This window comes from Salvelinus fontinalis, chromosome 6 (genome assembly GCF_029448725.1).
Source record: "Salvelinus fontinalis isolate EN_2023a chromosome 6, ASM2944872v1, whole genome shotgun sequence".
Classification (NCBI taxonomy): Eukaryota; Metazoa; Chordata; class Actinopteri; order Salmoniformes; family Salmonidae; genus Salvelinus; species Salvelinus fontinalis.
In genome coordinates this window covers 18,831,778-18,856,794 of record NC_074670.1, presented here as the reverse complement: position 1 = coordinate 18,856,794, position 25,017 = coordinate 18,831,778, and the positions used below count along the sequence as shown (strand labels likewise).

Genomic DNA, 25,017 nt, shown 5'->3' with positions numbered 1-25,017 from the left:
TATGAGCAATATGCTGACTCCCTTTTACTACACCTTGAGACTCCCACTACAGACCAAATATGGCAAGCCCGGGTGAACTGAGGGTCTTCTACTATCATAGGCTATCATTCAAAAACATGTAAGGATGAAATGTACTTCTCACCATGTTATAACCTTATTATAGTACCAACCAATTATTATTCATATTGATGAATAGTAGGCCTAACAACATTTGGCTTGTAAGACTACTACAACAACAGCCCCTCAATGTAAAATGTCAGTCTACTCAACTTGAAATCTGTCTGTGATAAGCTTCCATGTTCATTTCAAAGTAATTTTGACCCTATGTAAGTGTGCTTGTAGTGACTTCATAAGCCTGCATGTTGGTACCATCAGTAGTCTCTGACAACCAGATGACCCTATGATCACTCGGCTACACAGCTGATACCTCCCGGACTCTTCACTAACACGACAAGAAGCCACTACTTGCCAGATTCCTGTCGTAAGCTCTGGACCTTTGCATCAGATCATTGCAACTAGCTAGCTGCTACCGAGTGGCTATAGTGGCTAATGCCCTTGTTCCGAAGCTAGCACCAGTTAGCCTTGAGCCAGGCGCATCTCCCGGCTAGCAACAAAATTACTCCAGCTACATTAGCTCTTTTGCCAATTGGCCTGGACCCTTTGTCGACACGGAGCCCCGCAGATCCATCACGACTGGTCTGCCGACGTAATTCCATCCGATGTGCCCTCAACCGGCCTTTGTCGGACATCGATGAAGACGCTTCTGCTAGCCTCGGCCTGCTCACTTTATGAACGCTGTGTCTCCCGGTTGCTGGCGTAGTAACGACTTCCCTGTTTCATCATTTGCTGTTCACTGGACCCTATGATCACCTGGCTACATAGCTGATGCCTGCTGGACTGTTCAAGAATCACGGTACTCCATTTTGTTTGTTTTGTTTATCTGTCGGCCCCAGCCTCGAACCCAGGCCCTATGTGTAGTTAACTGACCCTCTCTGCCCATTCATCGCCATTTTACCTGTTGTTGTCTAACTTCTTCTGGCTGCAAGCCCGAGGCCGACCACAATATGACAACAGCCACTTCAAGTGCAGGGCACGAAATTCAAAATATATTTTTTAGAAATATTTAACGTTCACACATTAACAAGTCCAATACAGCAAATGAAAGGTACACCTTGTGAATCCAGCCGACATGTCCGATTTTTAAAAGGTTTTACAGCGAAAACAGCACGTATATTTATGTTAGCTCACCACCAAATACAAAAAAGGACAGACATTTTTCACAGCACAGGTAGCATGCACAAAGCCAACCTCATCAGATGACAGTCTTATAACATGTTATTCAATAAATCTATGTTTTGTTCGAAAAATGTGCATATTTCAGATATAAATCATAGTTTACATTGCAGCTACAATCAGAAATTGCACCGAAAGCAGACAGAATAATTAGACACCAACGTCAAATACCTAAATACTCATCATAAAACATTTCTGAAAAATACATAGTGTACAGCAAATGAAAGACAGGCATCTTGTGATTCCAGCCAATATTTCCGATTTCTTAAGTGTTTTACAGCGAAAACACAATATAGCGTTATATTAGCTTACCACAATAGCCAGAAACACAAGCCATTTCCCAGTAGCAAAAGTTAGCGATCGTAACAAACCAGCAAAAGATATATAATTTTTGACTAACATTGATAAGCTTCATCAGATGACAGTCCTATAACATCAGGTTATACATACACTTATGTTTTGTTCGAAAATGTGCATATTTAGAGCTGAAGTCAGTGGTTATACATTGTGCTAACGTAGCATCTTTTTCCCACAACGTCCGGATATTTTTCTGACACTTTTTCTGACACACATATTCTGACCAAATAGCTATTCATAAACATAACTAAAAAATACATGTTGAATAGGAAATGTTAGATACACTAGTTCTTAATGCAATCGCCGTGTTAGAATTCTAAAAATAACTTCATTACGACATCCAGCTTAGGTATAGCGAGAGAGTACCCAAAAGCTGGGCGCAAACGACTAGCACAACATGTTCGACAGATATATGAAATAGCATCATAAAATGGGTCCTACTTTTGCTGATCTTTCATCAGAATGTTGTACAAGGGGTCCTTTGTCGGGAACAATCGTTGTTGGGATTTAGAACGGCCTTTTTCCCTCTCAATTTAGCAAGCACACTTGCCAAGTGGCGCAAATCTCTCCATGTCAACAAACGGAAGAGAACGGAACACGGCAAAACTCCCGAAAAAATTTCAATAATCTGATTAAACTATATTGAAAAAAACATAGTTTACGATGATATTGTCACATGTATCAAATAAAATCAAAGCCGGAGATATTAGTCGTCCATAACGACAGATTATCAGAAGGCAAATCCAGGTCCCTTCACGCGCTCTCCAGAAAACAGGAAACTGGTGACACGTCATACAAAGAGCTATTATACGAGCCCAGATCAAGTTATTCACTCCATTTCTTCTCTCACTCCTTGTCGACATCTAGTGGAAGACGTATGAAGTGCATCTAAACTAATAAATATCAAGGACTTTAATAGGCAGCCCCTAGAAGAGCGCATCGATTTCAGATTTTCCACTTCCTATCAGGAAGTTTGCTGCAAAAGGAGTTCTGTTTTACTCACAGATATAATTCAAACGGTTTTAGAAACTAGAGAGTGTTTTCTATCCAATAGTAATAATAATATGCATATTGTACGAGCAAGAATTGAGTACGAGGCCGTTTGAAATGGGCACCTTTTTATCCGGCTACTCAATACTGCCCCTGCAGCCCAAACAGGCTAAGACAGCTGTTGCTGTCTTACCCGTTGTCTTAGGTAGCTCCCAAACAACACCTGTGATTGCTTTATGCCTCGCTTTATGTCTCTCTCTAATGTCAATATGCTTTGTATACTGTTGTTTAGGGTAGTTATCATTGTTTCATTTTACTGCGGAGCCCCTAGCCCCACTCAACATGCCTCATACCTCTTTTGTCCCACCTCCCACACATGGGGTGACCTCACCTAGCATAACTAGTGCCTCCAGAGATGCAACCTCTCTTATCGTCACTCAATGCCTAGGTTTCTCTCCTCTGTACCCACACCATACCATACCCTTGTCTGTACATTATGCCCTGAATCTATTCTGCCATGCCCAGAAATCTTCTCCTTCTATTCTCTGTCCACAACGCACTAGACGACCAGTTTTGATAGCCTTTAGCCGTAGCCTCATCCTACTCCTCCTCTGTTTCTCTGGGTGATGTAGGGGTTAACCCAGGCCCTGTGTGTCCCCAGGCACTCTCATTTGTTGACTTCTGTAACCGTAAAAGATTTCATGTTAACATCAGAAGCCTCCTCCCGAAGTTTGTTTTTCTCACTGCTTTAGCATACTCCGCCAACCCTGATGTCCTTGCCATGTCTGAATCCTGGCTTAGGAAGGCCACCAAAAATTCTGAGATTTCCATCCCCAACTACAACATTTTCCATCAAGATTGAACTGCCAAAGGGGGGGGAATTGCAATCTACTGCAGAGATAGCCTGCAAAGTTCTGTCATACTTTCCAGGTCTATGCCCAAACAGCTCGAGCTTCTAATTTAAAAAGAATGTATCTCTCCAGAAATAAGTCTTTCACTGTTGCCGCCTGTTATACACCCCCCTCAGCTCCCAGCTGTGACCTGGACACCATACAGTTGAAGTCGGAAGTTTACATAGACCTTAGACAAATACATTTAAACTCAGTTTTTCACAATTCCTGACATTTAATCCTAGTAAACATTCCCTGTCTTAGGTCAGTTAGGATCACCACTTTATTTTAAGAATGTGAAATGTCAGAATAATAGTAGAGAGAATGATTTATTTCATATTTTATTTCTTTCATCACATTCCCAGTGGGTCAGAAGTTTACATACACTCAATTAGTATTTGGTAGCATTGCCTTTAAATTGTTTAACTTGAGTCAAACATTTCGGGTAGCCTTCCACAAGCTTCCCAAAATAAGTTCAATGAATTTTGGCCCATTCCTCCTGACAGAGCTGGTGTAACTGAGTCAGGTTTGTAGGCCTCCTTGCTCGCATGCACTTTTCAGTTCTGCCCACAAATGTTCTATTGGATTGAGGTCAGGGCGATGTGATGGCCACTCCAATTCCTTGACTTTATTGTCCTTAAGCCATTTTGCCACAACTTTGGAAGTATGCATTGTCCATTTGGAAGACCCATTTGCAACCAAGCTTTAACTTCCTGACTGATGCCTTGAGATGTTGCTTCAATAAATGCACATCATTTTCTTTCCTCGTGATGCCATCTATTTTGTGAAGTCCCTCCTGCAACAAAGCACCCCACAACATGATGTTGCACCCCCATGCTTCACGGTTGGGATGGTGTTCTTCGGCTTGCAAGCCTCCCCCTTTTTCCTCCAAACATAACGATGGTCATTATGGCCAAACAGTTCTATTTTTGTTTCATCAGACCAGAGTACATTTCTCCAAAAAGTACGATCTTTGTCCCCATGTGCAGTTGCAAACCGTAGTCTGGCTTTTTTATGGCGGTTTTGGAGCAGTGGCTTCTTCCTTGCTGAGCGGCATTTCAGGTTATGTCGATATAGGACTATTTTTACTGTGGCTATAGATACTTTTATACCTGTTTTCTCCAGCATCTTCACAAGGTCCTTTGCTGTTGTTCTGGGATTGATTTGCACTTTTCGCACCAAAGTTCGTTCATCTCTAGGAGACAGAACGCGTCTTCTTCCTGAGCGGTATGACGGCTGCATGGTCCCATGGTGTTTATACTTGCGTACTATTGTTTGTACAGATGGACGTGGTACCTTCAGGCATTTGGAAATTGCTTCCAAGGACGAACCCGACTTGTGGAGGTCTACAATTTTTCTTGGCTGATTTATTTTGATTTTCCCATAATGTCAGGCACTGAGTTTGAAGGTAGGCCTTGAAATACATCCACAGGTACACATCCAATTGACTCAAATAGCCTATCAGAAGCTTCTAAACATGACATGACATTTTCTGGAATTTTACAAGCTGTTTAAAGGCACAGTCAACTTAGTGTATGTAAACTTCTGACCCACTGGAATTGTGATACAGTGAATTATAATTGAATAACAGTGAATAACAATTGTTGGAAAAATGACTTGTGTCATGCCCTAAGTAGATGTCGTCACCGACTTGCCAAAACTATAGTTTGTTAACAAGACATTTGTGGAGTGGTTGAAAACTTAGTTTTCAATCACTCCAACCTAAGTGTTTGTAAACTTCCGACTTCAACTGTATGTGAATTGATTGCCCCCCATCTATCTTCAGAGTTCGTTCTGTTAGGTGATCTAAACTGTTAACACCCCGGTCTTCCTACAATCTAAGCTAGATGCCCTCAATCTCACACAAATCATCAAGGAACCCAGCAGGTACATCCCTAAATCCGTAAACATGGGAACCCTCATAGATATTATCCTGGCCAACTTGCCCTACAAATACACCTATGCTGTTTTCAATCAGGATCTCAGCGATCACTGCCTCATTGCCTGCATCCGTTATGGGTCTGCTGTCAAACGACCACCCCTCATCACTGTCAAACGCTCCCTAAAACACTTCTGCTAGCAGGCCTTTCTAATCGACCTGGCCCGGGTATCCTGGAAGGATATTGACCTCATCCCGTCAGTTGAGGATGCCTGGTTGTTCTTTAAAAGTAATTTCCTCACCATCTAAATAAGAATGCCCCTTTCAAAAAATATAGAACTAAGAACAGATATAGCCCTTGGTTCACTTCAGACCTGACTGCCCTCGACCAGCACAAAAACATCCTGTGGCGTACTGCACTAGCATCGAATAGTCCCCGCAATAAGCAATTTTTCAGGGAAATCAGGAACCAATATACACAAGCAGTTAGAAAGGTAAGGCTAGCTTTTTCAACCAGAAATGTGCATCCTGTAGCACAAACTCAAAAAAGTTATTGGACTCTGTAAAGTCCATGGAGAATAAGAGCACCTCCTCCCAGCTGCCCACTGCACTGAGGCTAGGAAACACTGTCACTACCGATAAATCCACGATAATCAAGAATTTCAAAAAGCATTTCTCTACGGCTGGCCATGCTTTCCCCCTGGCCACCCCAACACCGGCCAACAGCTCCGCACCCCCAACAGCTACTTGCCCAAGCCTCCCCAGCTTCTCCTTCACCCAAATGTAGATAGCAGATGTTCTGAAAAAGCTGCAAAACCTGGACCCGTACAAATCTGCTGGGATAGACAATCTGGACCCTCTCTTTCTAAAATTATCCACCGCCATTGTTGCAACCTCTATTACTAGTCTGTTAAACCTCTCTTTCGTATCATCCGAGATTCCTAAAGATTGGAAAGCTGCCGCGGTCATCCCCCTCTTCAAAGGGGGTGACACTCTAGACCCAAACTGTTACAGACCTATATCCATCCTGCCCTGCCTTTCTAAAGTCTTCGAAAGCCAAGTTAACAAACAGATCACCGACCATTTAGAATCCCACCGTACCTTCTCCACTGTGCAATCCGGTTTCCGAGCTGGTCACGGGTGCACCTCAGCCACGCTCAAGGTACTAAACGATATCATAACTGCCATCGATAAAAGACAGTACCATGCAGCCGTCTTCATCGACCTGGTGTCACGTCCTGACCATAGAGAATCCTTATTTTCTATGGTGGAGTAGGTCAGGGCGTGACTGGGGGGTTAGTCTAGTTTATTATATCTATGTGGGGTTCCAGGTTTGTTTTTCTATGTTGGTGATTGTGTATGATTCCCAATTAGAGGCAGCTGGTAATCATTGTCTCTAATCGGGGATCATATTTAGGTAGCTTTTTTCCACCTGTGTTTATGGGATATCGTTTTGAGTTAGTGCACGTAGCACCTCTGTAGTCACAATTCGTTGTTAGTTTATTGTTTATTTGTTTTTTGTCTTTGCTAAGTTTCACTATATTTTTAAATTATGTGGAACCCAACATCCGCTGCGCCTTGGTCCCATAATTATTCATGCGAACGTGACACCTGGCCAAGGCTTTCAACTCTGTCAATCACCGTATTCTTATCTGCAGACTCAACAGCCTTGGTTTCTCAATGTCTGCCTCGCCTGGTTCACCAACTACTTCTCAGATAGAGTTTAGTGTGTCAAATCGGAGGGCCTGTTGTCCTGACCTCTTGCAGTCTCTATGGAGGTACCACAGGGTTCAATTCTCGGGCCGACTATTTTCTCTGAATATATCAATGATGTCACTCTTGCTGTGGGTGATTCCTTGATCCACTTCTATGCAGATGACACCATTCTGTATACATCTGGCCCTTCTTTGGACACTGTGTTAACAAACCTCCAAATGAGCTTCAATGCCATACAACACTCCTACCGTGGCCTCCAACTGCTCTTAAATGCTAGTAAAACCAAATCCATGCTCTTCAACCGATCGCTGCCCGCACCCGCCCGCACGACTAGCATCACTACTTTGGACGGTTCTGACTTAGAATATGTGGACAACTACAAATACCTAGGCTGTAAACTCTCCTTCCACACTCATATTAAGCATGTCTAATCCAAAATTAAATCTAGAATCGGCTTCCTATTTCGCAACAAAGTGTCCTTCACTCATGCTGCCAAGCATACCCTCGTAAAACTGACTATCCTACCGATCCTCGACTTCGGCGATGTCATTTACAAAATAGCCTCCAACAGTCTACTCAGCAAACTGGATGCAGTCTATCACAGTGCCATCCGTTTTGTCACCAAAGCCCCATATACCACCCACCACTGCAACCTGTATGCTCTCGTCGGCCGGCCCTCGCTTCATATTCGTCGCCAGACCCACTGGCTCCAGGTCATCTATAAGTCTTTGCTAGGTAAAGCTCTGCCTTATCTCAGCTCACTGGTCACCATAACAACACCCACCCCTAGCACGTGCTCCAGCAGGTACTGGTCATCCCCAATACCAACACCCCCTTTGGCCACCTTTCCTTCCAGTTCTCTGCTGCCAATGACTGGAACGAATTGCAAAAATCGCTGAAGTTGGAGACCTATATCTCCCTCACTAACTTTAAGCATCAGCTATCTGAGCAGGTTACCGATCGCTGCAGCTGTACATAGCCCATCTGTAAATAGCCCACTCAACTACCTACCTCATCCCCATATTGTTTTTATTTACTTTTCTGCTCTTTTGCACACCAGTATTTCTACTTGCACATCATCATCTGCACATCTATCACTTCAGTGTTAATTTGCTAACTTGTAATTACTTCGCTACTATGGCCTATTTATTGCCTTACCTCCTTACTCCATTTGCACACACTGTATGTAGATTTTTCTATTGTGTTATTGACTGTACTTTTGTTTATCCTATGTAACTCTGTGTTGTTTTTTGTCTCACTGCTTTGCTTTACCTTGGCCAGGTTGCAGTTGTAAATGAGAACTTGTTCTCAACTGGCCTACCTGGTTTAATAAAGGGGAAATAAATAAATAAAAAAGCTATATATAGCTAGGCTACTCATGATTATGTATTGCTTGATCTAGCTAGCTATAGCTAGGCTAGTCATGATGATGTATTGCTTGATCTAGCTAGCTATAGCTAGGTTACTCATGATGATGTATAGCTTGACAAAGCTAGCTATAGCTAGGCTACTCATGTGCTTCAAAAGCAAAAAAACAAACAATCAATACATCATCATGAGGAACCTAGCTAAATTAAATCAATCACATGTTATTTGTCACATACACATGGTTAGCAGATGTTAATGCGAGTGTAGCGAAATGCTTGTGCTTCTAGTTCTGACAATGCAATGAGTAATCTAACCTATCAATGTTTTTTTGTCTTTGCTAAGTTTCCTAGCTATAGCTAGCTAGGTCAAGCAATACATCATCATGAGTAACCTAGCTATAGCTAGCTAAGTCAAGCAATACATCATCATGAGTAACCTAGCTATATCTAGCTAGGTCAAGCAATACATCATCATGAGTAACCTAGCTATAGCTATCTAGGTCAAGCAATACATCATCATGAGTAACCTAGCTATAGCTAGCTAGCTAGGTCAACCAATAGAGGTCAAGTCTTTGAGCACATGCATCCTCCAAAAATGTGGAGGGTCAGTTCATGGCTTAATCAGATTAAAGTGGTTAGGGAGATGGTTGTTGGAGATGGAGTCTATGATGATCTTGTAGAGGGCTACTGTGGATACCAGCCACTGGACTTCTCCTCCTTCACAATGTGTGGCACCCACTGGCACCCACTTGGGTGATGCCTTAGCAGCTCTAGGCACCAGAAAGTTTACCACACAGTTCAGAGTGGTAGCCAGTCGTCCTCACAACGAGCCCTCTGCCTCAGCACTGCTTTCGTCCACTGCATTTCCTTTTCCTCTCAAGCTTCATGTGACTCCTCAACTGATGTTTAGCATTTTAACACTGGAACTCAAGTCATTGCTATAATGTAACTTGTGAAGAACATTGAGGTATTCAATGAAATGGTTATCATTTAGAGATCACACATCCTGAAGTCTACACGTCAAACAGATTTCAGATTGAGTTTTCCTTTCAGTTCATGATGTTGTCATTTTCTGTGTTTTGGTGCTGACTTTCTCATATACCTCAAGCATTATTGACTCCTCAATTTATGTTTTCAAAAGATCAGGCACCAGCAGCCAGGTGAAACAAAAGAAGCTGGTACAATGTCCAGATGCATCCTTCAAAGAAAAGCATTATTAGTCAGCTAGCTAGCTAGCCAAGACAAAAAACGTTGACTTGCCAGTCTCTCTGCAAATCTGTAAGTCTGTTGGTAAAAACCACCAGATATATGCAAAATATGTTGATGTTATAAAAAATGTAACAGCTGATTTAAAAAAAAAACATAAAACACAATATACTGTACCAGTCAAAAGTTTGGACACAACTACACATTCAAGGGTTTTTTATTTATTTTTACTATTTTCTACAATGTATAATAATAGTGAAGACATTAAAACTATGAAATAACACATATGGAATCATGTAGTAACCAAAATAGCGTTAAACAAATCTAATTATATTTTGGATTTTAGATTCTTCAAAGTAGCCACCCTTTGCCTTGATGACAGCTTTGCACACGCTTGGCATTCTCTCAACCAGCTTCACCTGGAATGCTTTTCTAACAGTCATGAAGGAGTTCCCACATATGCATAGCACTTGTTGGCTGCTTTTCCTTCAATCTGCAGTCCAACTCATCCCAAACCATCTCAATCGGGTTGAGGTCGGGTGATTGTGGAGGCCAGGTCATATGATGCAACACTCCATCACTCTCCTTCTTGGTCAAATAGTCCTTACACAGCCTGGAGGTGAGTTGGGTCATTGTCCTGTTGAAAAACAAATGATAGTCCCACTAAGCCCAAACCAGATGCGATTGCCTATCGCTGCAGAATGCTGTGGTAGCCATGCTGGTTAAGTGTGCCTTGAATTCTAAATAAATCACTGACAGTGTCATCAGAAAAGCACCCCCACACCATCACACCTCCTCCTCCATGCTTCCCGGTGGGAACCACACATGCGGAGATCATCTGTTCACCTACTCTGCGTCTCACAAAGACACACCGGTTGGAATCAAAAATCTCACATTTGGACTCATCAGACCAAAGGACAGATTTCCAATGGTCTGTTGTCCATTGTTCGTGTTTCTTGGCCCAAGCAAGTCTCTTCTTCTTATTGGTGTTCTTTAATAGTGGTTTCTTTGCAGCTATTCGACCTTGAAGGCCTGATTCACGCAGTCTCCTCTGAAAACTTGATGTTGAGATGTGTCTGTGAAGCATTTATTTGGGCTGCAATTTCTGAGGCTGGTAACTCTAATGAACTTATCCTCTGCAGCAGTGGTAACTCTGGGTCTTCCTTTCCTGTGGCGGTCCTCATAAGAGCCAGTTTCATCATAGCGCTTAATTGTTTTTGCGACTGCACTTGAAGAAACTTTCAACATTTTGGAATGTTTCTTATGGACTTACCTTCATTTCTTAAAGTAATGATGGACTGTCGTTTCTCTTTGCTTTTTTGAGCTTTTATTGCCATGATATGGACTTGGTATTTTACCAAATATGACTATCTTCTGTATACCACCGCTACCTTGTCACAACAAAACTGATTGTCTCAAACACATTAAGAAGGAAAGAAATTCCACAAATTAACTTTTAACAAGGCACACCTGTTAATTGAAATGCATTCCATGTGACTATCTCATTAAGCTGGTTGAGAGAATGCCAAGAGTGTGCAAAGCTGTCATCAAGGCAAAGGCTGGCTACTTTGAATAATATAATATCTTTTGATTTGTTTAACACTTTTTTGGTTTTGGTCACTTTTAATAGTTTTGATGTCTTCACTATTATTCTGCAATGTAGAAAATAGTAAAAATAAAGAAAAACCCTTGAATGAGTAGGTGCGTCCAAACTTTTGACTGGTACTGTATGTACAAATGTACAGGAACTGTGCTTAGGCTGCTGCTAGGGCGCCATGGCAACTAATGAGCTGCTGCGACCTATTGGTCCTAACTGCTGGGGCTTTGGGTCTGATTTCTGATTGAAGAAATACAGGCTACACTCTCTAACTTTCTCTTTGACCAGCAGAGGGCAGGCTGGTCTGTTTCTCATGTTCCATTCTCTCTCTCTCTCTCTCTCTCTCTCTCTCTCTCTCTCTCTCTCTCTCTCTCTCTCTCTCTCTCTCTCTCTCTCTCTCTCTCTCTCTCTCTCTCTCTCTCTCTCTCTCTCTCTCTCTCTCTCTCTCTCTCTCTCTCTCTCTCTCTCTCTCTCTCTCTCTCTCTCTCTCTCTTCATCTCTCTCTCTCTTGTATCTAATTCCTATCACCCAGACCTTGTATTTTGCTACCCCCCACCACACACACACACACTCACACACACACACACACATACACCACACACACACACACACACACTTAATCTCTTCACATTCAAATTCTAGGGTGGCTCAGCGGCTAAGAAGGTGACGTCACCTTAGCAGGAGCTGGCCAGAGAACAGTGTGTTAGATTTCTGTCTGGTCTCTCCTTCACTCTCTCACCCCCCTGCTTCCCTCCCTCCGTTGGATCATAGTCCCTGTCCCAGATGCCAAGTCAAGAGGAAATGATCGCAGAGAGATGGAGAGAGAGAGGGAAGGTGGGATGGGAGAATGAGAAAGAGAGAGGATAAAGAGATTGTAATTTACGACAAAAGGAATATTTATCAAGTCTCTCACTCTCTCTCCTTTTCCCCTCTGCTATCTTCCCTCTGCTCTCTGCATCTCTGTTTCTCTTTCTCCCCATACATTTTCTTAGCCTAAGTCTCAGTGGGCCATTCCGGTCATTGACGGCAAGACTGATTGCATTTTTTTCTCAATGCTTTTAAACAAGCAATTCATTTGACCAAAGAGCCACAGGTCGTTTGGCTTCCTGCTCCAATCAGGACTGACAGAGAGTGTTGAAAGCCAAGACTGGTCTGGCTCCTTAGAGCTCTTAGAGTAAGGCCCTCCACATACCTAGAAGGAGAGGTGGGGATTCAAGAGAGACAAAGTAAGGTGAAGTTCACTCAACTAAGTTTAGGCATCTCATACATTGTTATACAGTTGACGCATGGTACCAGGGGTGTAGGAATGGGTGGGCCTGGGTAGTCACACACACACACACACATATATATATATATATATATATATATATATATATATATATATATATATATATAAATGCAATCAGTATATATATATAATGCTCTACTTGTCAGTTTTTTATTTTTACCTAAGCACTGTACTTGAGTTGGGCAGGAGCTCACCAGAACTGGGTACCGACACCTTTTCTTCTGCTTGAGTTACTGCACCTCCTATAGAATATTTGCTCAAAAGTATTGAGGAGTTCCTGCACCTAATTATAAACGGTACCGGCACCTATTTCAGTCCAAGTCAAGCACGGACCTAAACATGCATACACCATAAAAAAAAACTTGTAATTTTGGTCTCATACACATATCTAGCAGATATTATTGCGGGTGTAGCAAAATGCTTTTGTTCCTAGCTCCAACAGTGCTGTAATGTCTAACAATACACAACAATACACTGAAATCTAAAAAGTAAAAGAATGGAATTAAGAAATATAGAAATATTAGGACGGACAATGTCGGAGTCCGGAGTATATGTCACGCCCTGACCTTAGAGAGCCTTTTTATGTCTCTAGTTGGTTTGGTCAGGGTGTGATTTGGGGTGGGCATTCTATGTTTTGTTTTCTATGCTTATTTATTTCTATGTTTTGGCCGGGTATGGTTCTCAATCAGGGACAGCTGTCTATCATTGTCTCTGATTGGGAATCATACTTGGGTAGCCCTTTTTCCCTCCTTTCAGTGTGGGTAGTTAACTTTGTTTGTGACACTATACAACTATACTATGTAAGCTTCACGGTTCCTTCCTTCCTTCCTTCCTTCCTTCCTTCCTTCGTTGTTTTGTTTGCGTCATTTTAAATAAAAAGGAAAATTTACGCTCACAACGCTGCACTTTGGTCCACTTCTTTTGACAGCTGTGATAGTATAAATATATATGTATGTATGTGTTTGTAATGGAATGTATAGACAATATGGATAGAATATGTAGTACAGTACATCTGAAGAATAGTATATGTACAGCAATAGTTAAATAGGATAGGCCTTGACTAGAATGCAGTAAATGCATATGAAATGAGTAAAACAGTATGTAAACATTATTAAAGTGACCAGTGTTCCATGGTTATGTACATAGGGCAGCAGTCTCTAGGATGCATGGTAAAGTAACCGGGCGGGGCCTGACTAGTGGTGACTATTTAACAGTCTGATGGCCTTGATATAAGCTGTTTTTCAGGCTCCCGGTCCCAGCTTAGATTCACTTGTACCGACCTCGCCTTCTGGATGGTACCGGGGGGGAACAGGCCGTAGCTTGGGTGGCTGAGGTCCTTGATGATCTTCTTGGCCTTCCTGTGACACCGGGTGCTGTAGGTGTCCTGGAGGGCAGGCAGTGTGCCCCCAGTGATGTGTTGGGCAGACCACACCACCCTCTGGAAAGCTTTGCGGTTGCGGACGGTGCAGTTGCCGTACCAGGATGGTACGTGCTCCCTCTGCTGTTTTCTGAAGTCCACGATCAGCTTTTGTTGACGTTGAAGGAGACGTTATTTTCCTTGCAAGACTCTGCCAGGTCCCTCACCTTCTCCCTGTAGGCTGTCTCGTCATTGTTGGCAATCAGGCCTACCAGTGTTGTGTCATCTGCAAACTTGATGATTGAGTTAGGTGACCGCGTGCGTGGCCACGCGGTCATGGGTGAACAGGGATTACAGGAGAGTGCTGAGTATGCACCCTTGTTGGGTCCCTGTGTTGAGGATCAGCGTAGTTGAAGTTTTGTTGCCTACCTTCACCACCTGGAGGCAACCTGTTGGAAAAGCATTCCAGGTGACTACCTCATGAAGCTGTTTGAGAGAATGCCAAGGGTGTGCAAAGCAAAGGGTGGCTACTTAAAAGAATATAAAATATATTTTGATTTGTTTAACACTTTTTTGGTTACTACATGATTCCATATGTGTTATTTCATAGTTTTCATGTCTTTAATATTATTCCATAATGTAGAAAATAAAGAAACTTTTGACTGGTACCATATATTACTGTGCTTTGAGTGTTGCTAGTGCATGCATGTAATAGCAGTAATTCACAAAAAATAGAATAGTTGAATCTGTTCTTTTTGATACAGTACTATATAGACATCAGAATGTCTTACCTGCTTGTGACTGTAGGAGAATTAGTCAAAGTCACTTTCTGGCACTCCTTTTTTGGAATTCCGTTTCACCTCTGTGTCAATTCCAAGCTGAGCTGTTCATCAGATTCTTCATATACAATTTAACAATTGATAATATTCTCACCAATCAGACTATTGTCATTTTAAACTTGTCTTTAAACTAACTATATTATCATATGTGTGAAATTAGTTTCGATATAGTTTTAGGTGTAGTTTAGATGGGCCGTCAGCTGCACATGCCTGACGGGTAGAGGAAAAAAATGACACATTCTGTTTGTGATATTAAGATTCGAACAACAACAGTGTTCGACTTATTTAGTTCTAGTCTCATAGTCTATTAATTATAGGCCTATGGTTTATTATGTGCAGTTCTACGTGAGTCGAATGTTAAATGCAAGAGTCATGGATTTACGTAGGCCTACAAGACTATTTGGTCTGTAACGCAAAATCACATGTTAGATGGTTTGTTGTGTGCGATCGATTACAGTAGTGTATAGGGCAGGCTTTTATGATAATTTAATGATGATTTGAGTGTCCAAATTTTGGCCCACCTAAATTCTTGCTGGCCCTGCCATCAACATAGTTCTGCCTACGCCACTGCATGGTACAATATCATTTTACCAGACAAGGTCTTCCTCAGGCATGGTTTGGATTGCCATGTCATACTGTAGGACTCTTTGGGTTGTCGTATCAATTACTTGTGGTTCTCTTCTGTATTTGGTATTTCTCTGGCGAGCACCCCTGTCTTTGTTTCATTACAATGAAGGAATGCAGAACATGTATAGCATCTCCCTGTGCATTTCTCGCCGGATCACAGATCCTTGATCTGGTACTTCTAAACAACTGCTGGGAATTTGGGACCTGACCTCAAATTCAGATCGTTTATCTGCCATAGTTTGGGCATCAGCCACTCTATGAATCCGCCTGGTATCAATGAAGCCCACGCGCACACGCCACATGCAACCTGCTTCGCCTTTAAAAACATATTGATTTCTGCAATTCGCAGAGAGCTTTAACGCGATCGATAGCCCTGGCCTTCCAAGATCAGCGGCAGTATAAGCATCCCTTCCCCTAACACACACTCCCGTCTCTCTTCCCCTCAGGTAATGATTGTCCTTGGGCAGGAGAATAGTTTGTTTGTATTAGGAGTGAAGTGTTTCTAATGGAATTGGGTCTCTCTCCTCCCCCACCTCACCCCTCTTCTGGGTCTGTAGTAATGTGGTTATGTTCAGGGAATATATATCGGTGCTTTAACAAAGGTGAGAGAGATTGCGGCACACCTCTCCTTTGACCTTTAACATCCACTTGGTTTTCCATCCATCCCTCGCTCCTTCCTTCCCTCCTCCCCCGCTCTCCCTCCCTCCCCCAGCCTCGTTACGACTCTCCGTCAGTATGGATCGATAACAGTTTGTATTTGCAACGCATTAGAGGTCTGCCTAGCTCCGTGCTATATTGAAAAAGGAGGCTGCCTGCTCATTTTGGTGCTGTGTGGTCAAATCACACCACCCAGATTGAATAGGTGATATTAAGGTGGCACTCGTGTGTTCCAGACGTTCTCAATGATCGGACTCTGTATTATGTCTCATAATGTTCACACCTAGTTTATATTATAGCTCCGCAACTGTTTTTATCCATCTTGTTGTTATCCTATTTCATGCTCCAACCTTGTTCCTTGTTCCTCTGACCTAGTCTTATCCCTCAATGGTCAGTATGGGAAGGAAAGGTGGTAAAGGGCAACATGTATGAATGAACATTGGAACTACTAAGAGATATATGCTGGTCTTTTCTATTGCTGTTTTTATTAGAATGTAGTTGGCCATGAACAGGCAGTGTTCTGTGCTTTTCCTCAACAACTATTTTTTTGTACCAATCCACACACTCTATAATGTACCTGTGTAGAACACCCTTCAACCAATCAGAATGAATTATGCAACAAAGCCGTAGTTAGAGCCTATCATCATTGGCTGATTTTACAGGCTGATTTTATATGCATGTTTATCAAAACACATGAATGTAAAAGTACATACCTAGTGCCCCTGAGATGAACCCGTTACATAAAAAGCAGTTGTTACCATGGTGATCTAGTGCTGTTTCACAAGTTACGGATAGCTTTTCTGTACAGTGTATGATTCCATTTAGTAGTTTTAAACCAACAAGTAGACATAGCATGTTGTCTTTTTTCCCACCAAAAAGATTATGTCAACACTAAACTCATGTACCCTCACACACACCTGTGCACGCACGCACATGTACACACACGCACATGTACGTACACACACACACACACACACACACACACACACACACACACACACACACACACACACACACACACACACACACACACACACACACACACACACACACACACACACACACATAGTCATAGACCAGAGTTTTTTTCAGTTCGGCCTTCTGAGCAAAATCACTAAATGAAATACAGAAAAATGGATATGAATAAGAAAATGTACTACTTGAGTTGTATTTTTTTCCTAAATTGCACTTTGTTTTTGAAGTCCAAGTTTTTATTAAAATAAATAAGCGATACTTCAATGTTGTAGAGGGACATCCTAACAACGTGATGATCCAAGATAGTGACATTTCCTGAGTAGTTGACCTGGTCTCAGCCATAACCTTGAATTCATGTTGACAAACCTTTCCCCTCCCCCTATCTGTGGTTCTCTCAGTCCATTTTTGCCCCTCCATCCCTCTCTCTCTTTCTCTATCTCTGTTTCTCTCTCTCTCTGTTTCTCTCTCTCTCATTGTCTCTATTTTTCTCCTTCTCTCTCGCTCTTGCTCTCTCCTGTGCCTGTGCCTCTCACTAGCTCACCCCAGCCTGCTGACTGTGTCTGCTGACTGTGTCTGCTGACCGTGTCTGCTGACCATGTATGCTGATTGTGTCTGCTGACTGTGTATGTTGCCTGTGTATGCTGATTGTGTATGCTGACTGTGTCTGCTGACTGTGTATGCTGACTGTGTATGCTGACTGTGTCTGCTGATTGTGTATGCTGATTGTGTCTGCTGACTGTGTATGTTGACTGTGTATGCTGACTGTGTCTGCTGACTGTGTATGCTGACTGTGTATGCTGACTGTGTCTGCTGATTGTGTATGCTGATTGTGTATGCTGACTGTGTTGCTGACTGTGTCCCCTGACTGTGTTGCTGACTGTGTATGCTGACTGTGTATGCTGACTGTGTATGCTGACTGTGTCTGCTGACTATGTCTGCTGATTGTGTATGCTGACTGTGTATGCTGACTGTGTATGCTGACTGTGTCTGCTGACTGTGTCTGCTGGCTGTGTCTGCTGACTGTGTTGCTGACTGTGTATGCTGACTGTGAATGCTGAATTTGTCTGCTGATTGTGTATGCTGGCTGTGTCTGCTGACTGTGTCTGCTGACTGTGTCTGCTGACCGTGTCTGCTGACTGTGTATGCTGATTGTGTCTGCTGACTGTGTATGTTGACTGTGTATGCTGATTGTGTATGCTGACTGTGTATGCTGACTGTGTCTGCTGATTATGTCTGCTGACTGTGTTTGTTGACTGTGTCTGCTGACTGTGTATGCTGACTGTGTCTGCTGATTGTGTATGCTGATTGTGTATGCTGATTGTGTATGCTGACTGTGTCTGCTGATTGTGTATGCTGACTGTGTCTGCTGATTATGTCTGCTGACTGTGTTTGTTGACTGTGTCTGCTGACTGTGTATGCTGACTGTGAATGCTGAATTTGTCTGCTGATTGTGTATGCTGGCTGTGTCTGCTGACTGTGTCTGCTGACTGTGTCTGCTGACCGTGTCTGCTGACTGTGTATGCTGATTGTGTCTGCTGACTGTGTATGTTGACTGTGTATGTTGACTGTGTATGCTGATTGTGTATGCTGACTGTGTATGCTGACTGTGTCTGCTGACTGTGTTGCTGACTGTGTCCCCTGACTGTGTTGCTGACTGTGTATGCTGACTGTGTATGCTGACTGTGTATGCTGACTGTGTCTGCTGACTATGTCTGCTGATTGTGTATGCTGACTGTGTATGCTGACTGTGTATGCTGACTGTGTATGCTGACTGTGTCTGCTGACCGTGTTGCTGATTGTGTATGCTGACTGTGTCTACTGACTGTGTATGCTGACTGTGTCTGCTGACTGTGTCTGCTGACTGTGTCTGTTGATTGTGTATGCTGACTGTGTCTGCTGACTGTGTCTGCGGACTGTGTATGCTGACTGTGTTGCTGACTGTGTCTGCTGACTGTGTTGCTGACTGTGTCTGCTGACTGTGTCTGCTGGCTGTTTCTTAGAGTGTGCTGGGGGGCCAGCAAAGGGGAAATCAACTGAGGAAAGCTTTCAGAGTTCAAGTGCACGGCCAGAGAAACGTTTATGAGTTGGACAAAGGGAGAGAGGAAGGGAAGGAGCAAAGGGAAGGCGAGAGGCTGAACTACTGACAAAGCAGCTAAGGACGGGGGAGAGAGCATGAGGGTCATTTTAAAAAATGGGTGAAATTTGAGAAAAAATATGTGAACAGAAGAAAAAAAATGTCCATCCCCTCCCCTTCCCTCTCTCCACTTATACACTCCTCTTACCCTCCCCCTAAGATATTCCTTTCAGAACCACCCCTTTTCTCTATTTCTCTCGCTCTGTCCCTCCCTCTCTCGCTCTCTCCTCCATTCCTACCCCACTTGCACACACACACTAGATGACTGACGCCCTCTTACCCTCCCTCCCTCTCTCACCCTCGTTTTCTCTCTCTCTCCAAGCTCTTTCCGCTACACCACCAATACTTTTTTCCCTGGCTGTGGTGTGTTTGTGCTTTAGCGAGTGTACAGCGAAAACAGTTCTGTGCTGATCCAGCGTGAGCTATCCCATGCACAGAGCAGCGTACCTCTTGCCAACATCCTGCCTCCACTCTGCTGCCTTTTCTGCTTTGATTTCCCACTGTCTGCTTTTCCACCAGACCTTTTATTTCTTTAACCCTCTGCTCTCTTCCAAGAATGATCTAGGAAGATGGGAAAGAAATAAGAGAAAGGTGTCTGTGTGAAGGGGAGATGTGGAGGCAGAAAAGGAGAGAGAGGGGAGAGGACTAGAGAGAAGACTGGGGTTAGGCTGCAACACGAGAGGCAAAGCAACGAGGAGAGGGAGAAAGAAGAGAGCAACGAGGATCGAGGGATGATCGAGGTGGAATCGGGCAAAAACGCAGGAAATGGAGGGAAAAATTGCCAGACTCATCCGACCTCTGCTGGTATTTTTCTCATCCTTTTGTTATTCACATACTTTCTTTTTAAGTGTTTCTGAAATGATTTGCTTCCTTTATGTTTCTCTATCTATCGCTCATGGGTTTCTCTTTCCATGTCTTCTAGGGTTTTCAGCGTTGCTTGTCTTTCCTCTTGTTTTTCAAAAGTGTCTCTGTCCATGTGTGTACTTTAGAACCCTTTCCTTCCTCCGCCTTTCCTTCCGCCCGCTCCCCTCGGAAGGTTTTCCTCCGTCCTTCCACGTTTCTCTCTCGCCCAAATGAAACGCAATGATTGCTTTTGTTTTATTTTGTTTTGATACTTTCGCTTGGATTTTCCCATTGAAAGTTTACATAGTTCGAACAAAAACTATGTTGGAAAAGGTGAAACCTGAAATTGGGGCCCAGTAGTGAGGCTGAAAGGGAGGGAAGAAGGGGGAGGGGGGGGCCTAATGTTCCTCCGTTTTTCTGTTTGTTTAATCTTCGTGTGTATGGGTATGTATGTGTTTTATCGTTGTAAGCTTCGTTCAATTATTGCATGCATATTTTCTGCACAGTTTGGAGTCATTTTGATGAGTTTGACATAATATTTAACTGGTAAAAAGGCGACATTGTGAAGTGAATGTAGTTCTATTATAGGGGTATCCCCATCGCCGCTCTCTCTCTACCTCGCTCCTCGTTCTCCCCTACTTCCTGTCTGTTTGTGTCCTCAATATATCTGTCTGTTAGTCTGTACATAAACACATCTCTTCTGAATGTGTTTCTCTATTTATCGACTAATACGGCACTCTAGCTTACAGCAATCTCTGTGGGCCTTCTCTGTCCGTCCCCACGCTATTGGCTTCCACCCTCACTTTGTTTGATTTACACAAGTCGGTGTGTCCCTCCGTTCATACTTAATTTCAGAGGCCAGAGTGTGTGCTGTGTGTACATGGATGTGTGTGTGTTATTCTCATTCCATCCCAGCTCTTAGCCGCCCTGTACATCTCCATGGAGACCCGCTATGTGCTCTCGGCCCCCGTACCTCGGCCTATGCACGGGCGCACAAAGACACCCCTGGACGTCGCCCTGCCAGGGTGTAAAATTGGTCAAGGGACGGAGAGGAGGGTACCCCGATTGGGAGTTGTCGGAGGGTGACGACGGGGATGGACGTGGTCCTGATAGCCATGGCTAAGGGGCTTTGTGTCTGAATGGAGGTTAAGCTGGGGACTTAAGTATGGAGCTCAGGCCTAGACACCCCACCGCTAGGCGCCTGCAGGCTTGGTTAATAGTGGGTAGAAGGGCTGAAAAGAAGGCCTGGCTGACTGGCTTTCTGAAAGGCCTGACTGAGATCTCTACTCTATTGTCTTATCAGGTGGGCTGAAAGCACGGCGTAACGGTGCTCTCTTGTCCTTCCCCCAGTCTCACTGAAGGTGATGGTCTATATGGTTTATACCATCATCTCAACACATTAGCAAACTAAGCTTTTATAGTTTAAGGTTTGTGTAAAAACATCTCAGAGTGGATAACCATATGTTTACTGTATTTGCCGTTTTGTATTTTCACCTTGATGAAAAGGCATTGTACACTGTAGTAGAGAGCACCTTTTGGAAATTAAAATGTTTTGTTTGCTAGTCCAAAATCGCACAGTATCACACTATGACGACGTGGTGGATCCACGGTCTCACACCTCATATGACAATAGAAATAAATGATAGAGGTCAGTCAGTGCTGCTAGATATATGGCCTGTGATGATGGAATGCCACAGATCAGTTACCAGCCGTTAAATATTTGAACCGGCTCTAGCTTGACGTCAGTTCCTCAGGCTCTCCCAGCCGTCTCAGCGTCAGTGCTGCAGTGGATGAGGCCACTAATGTGCTTCCCTTTATGAAGCATAACTCAGCCAGCGCTATCAATTATACAGCTAGTACTTGTCTGACTCTGAGGGGGGGTGGGCTACTAGCCTGCTACAGAACGCACAACAGACTACTGGGTCCACTATGGAGGGAATGACTGACTGACTGACTGACTGACTGACTGGGGCATAGATAGAAAAAGCAGCATGTGACCATCATGGATGTATTCCCACTCTCAGGATCTGGGTGAGAGAACCCCCCCCCCCCGGAATCATTGTTCCAGTTGTGTCACTATGTGTCTGCCTCAGCTTGACGAGGACACAGACCGCTGAAACAAGGCAGAACCAGACGAGCTGTGAGTCTGTTTGGATTCATATTGCCTAATGGGGCCTTTTTCATAAATACTGAATTATTTGTGTGTTTCTTTTCATATAGTGCTTCAGTCCTCCAGTGTCTCTGTGTGTCTGTTGCCGTGGGTAAATTGAGTTACTAGCTCGTATGTTTTAGAGCACTCGGTAGCACACCTCGTTTTCGTCAATAAAATGGAATCAAATTTTTTTTTCAATTGGATTTGATGTGTCCATACTGTGTATTGTACTAACACTTAAGTCCAAGTTGTATTTGAGTACATTGATGTATAGGAGCTTCGACATCAATTTGCACACAGAAATCAGCACATATGAAAGACCCAAGAGTGAGAGGTGTATGTGTGTGGGGGGGGGGTCACACCCAGGGTTCCAGTACATTCTTGTCTGGGTTGGTTTAGGTTAGTTAATGGGTTAGTTAATAACCGGTATTTTAGACTTAGGCTGGGAAATACTTTACGTATATCAGGGCATATACAGTAGCAGAGAGGTGAAAAGGTATTATGATAAGTCAGGTATTATGTATCCAGAATGTATTACATTTTTATGGAACTAGAAAGCCTCTTTAACTACTCTTCATACCTCTTCTGAAGTATTTATGCCATTATGTTCAGTAATTGATGATCTAATACCTTTAAAAAATGTGTTCACCTTGAATTACACACATCACTTCAAATTACACCATTGTCATTGTTCGGACACAATATTACCTTCTCTCGGAGTCTCTCTCTTCGTGGACAACCCCTCGTAAAGTTATAGGTGTATGAATGGCTACATTCTTGTGGTACTGTACATTTTTGTGAAAATTGTATAGTGTAGTTTTGTCCCGTGTGTGTACTGTAGATTGAGGCGGTGGTAGTGGTGGTGGTGTGGGGGTTAAACTGTACAGGCGGGAGGAATGTGTTTCGAGTTGGCAGTGAGAATTCCTCAGTTCTGCATTAGTAGGTCACAGCTTTGCCTCTTACCTCGGCAAACTCTCCGCTCTCTCTTCTCCCTCTCCACCATGTCTGTCTCTCTCCTCCCCCACCCGCCCTCCCTCTCTCTCTTTCTCTCTCTCTCTCTCTGCTCTCTCTTCTCCCTCTCCACCATGTCTGTCTCTCTCCTCCCCCACCCGCCCTCCCTCTCTCTCTCTCTCTCTGCTCTCTCTTCTCCCTCTCCACCATGTCTGTCTCTCTCCTCCCCCACCCACCTGCCCTCACTCCCTGTCTCTCTCTCTGCTCTCTCTTCTCCCTCTCCACCATGTCTGTCTCTCTCCTCCCCCATCCACCCACCCTCCCTCCCTCCCTCTCTCTCTCTCTCTCTCTCTCTCTCTCTCTCTCTCTCTCTCTCTCTCTCTCTCTCTCTCTCTCTCTCTCTCTCTCTCTCTCTCTCTCTCTTTCTATCTCTCTCCTGATCCTTCTCAGTCTCACCATGTTTCCCCTCCCTCCCTCCCTCCCTCCCTCCCTCCCTCCCTCCGTCCCTCTTTCTTTCTTTCTTACTTTCTTTCTTTCTCCCTGTTCCCTTCTCTAGTTCTGATCCTAATCCTCTCCCCCTTCTCCCTCTCTCACAGACATCTAAGGCCCGAGGTGTTGGGGGTGGGTTGAAAGGGAAGCGAGACGGTGTGTGTGTGTGTGTGCTGGTGCGCATGCGTGTGTTATATAAATCTAGCAGTACAGCTCTCACTCCTGCTTTCAGTGTTTCTAGTACTCTATGATTAATTGAGCTGAGTTCCTAAGGAATGGCCATTGTCTATGTCATCAGATTCTACCTGTTCTTATCATCTAGCGTACATGACATCTACCTCACATGTCCCGCTGGACTATCATGGTCAGACACCACTGATTCAGCTCCCACTAACATTGATATGCATATTGCTGATCGTCACATGCCAGCATACCTTCCTGCTGAGGCAAAAATTCCAGAACTATCTCGGGTCCTTCACAAGACTGTCTAACAGACTAGGGGAGCTCCCAGAGATGCTGGCTGTGAAGCAAACACAGAACATTATTAAGATAGCACACAGAAACATATACAACCATAAACATGGCATACACAGGCAGCGGCCGATACTGTCTATCAGATAACTCATGGCGTATAGCGTTGGTGTGGTGTGACTGTGAGTCAGGCCTGCTGGCTGGCTGTCTGGCTGCCATATTGACACGGCTCACAAGCCTTCACAGTCTACCCCTGTTTTCTGCTCAGCTATGCTCCGCAGTACCATCGGTGGCGCTAGCCGGCCGTATTTACAGAGCAACACCCTTTGGTGCTATGGGCCCTGGTGCCAGACGAAGAGAGAAGGAGGGGAGGTGAAGAGGCAGAGGAAGGGAGGAGGGGAGGTAGGGTGGAGAGGAGGAAGGAAGGAGGGAAGGCTAAGAGGCAGAGGAAGGGAAAGAATGGTGTCAGAAGCACAGGGAGGTAGTGCTGCTCAGTTGGTAGAGCATGGCACTTGCAACGCCAGGATAGTGGGTTCCATTCCCACAGGGGACCAGTATGGGAAAAAAAGTAAATGTAGGCACTCACTACTGTAAGGGTCTCTGGATATCTCCATTGCTCAGACATGTCTTATAGTGACTGGCTGGACTGCCATGGCCGCTGGGCCGTTTCTGAGTTCTAACTCCCAGTTCCCACCGTCACGGCTGCAGAATGCCCAATTTAAAAGACTGTTGTGATACCCCCTACAATATTGTGACAAAGCAAACCAACCTTGTAGTAATTGATTGTGAATAGTGAAGTAAAGCCTCCTGAGTGTGTCTGGGCGGTTGGTTGTGGTGGCAGGGGGGCTATAGGAGTGTCTGTGGGGGTCAGGGCTGGGAGATGAAACGAGAGGCTGTGGTTGGTCGCTTCATGCTTCAGAGGTTCCTCAGAGAGAAGGA

The 25,017-nt window shown here is 43.9% G+C and overlaps 1 long non-coding RNA gene across 2 annotated transcripts in view; it reads left to right on the top strand.

The window, feature by feature from the left end:
* Window positions 1-19,429: 19,429 nt before the first annotated feature.
* Window positions 19,430-25,017, top strand: part of LOC129857292 (uncharacterized) — a 38,454-nt gene continuing 32,866 nt past the window's right edge. For both annotated transcript variants that reach the window (XR_008759893.1, XR_008759894.1), the window contains exon 1: window positions 19,430-19,976. This is a non-coding gene — a long non-coding RNA (uncharacterized LOC129857292). The remainder of the gene's footprint in view (window positions 19,977-25,017) is intronic.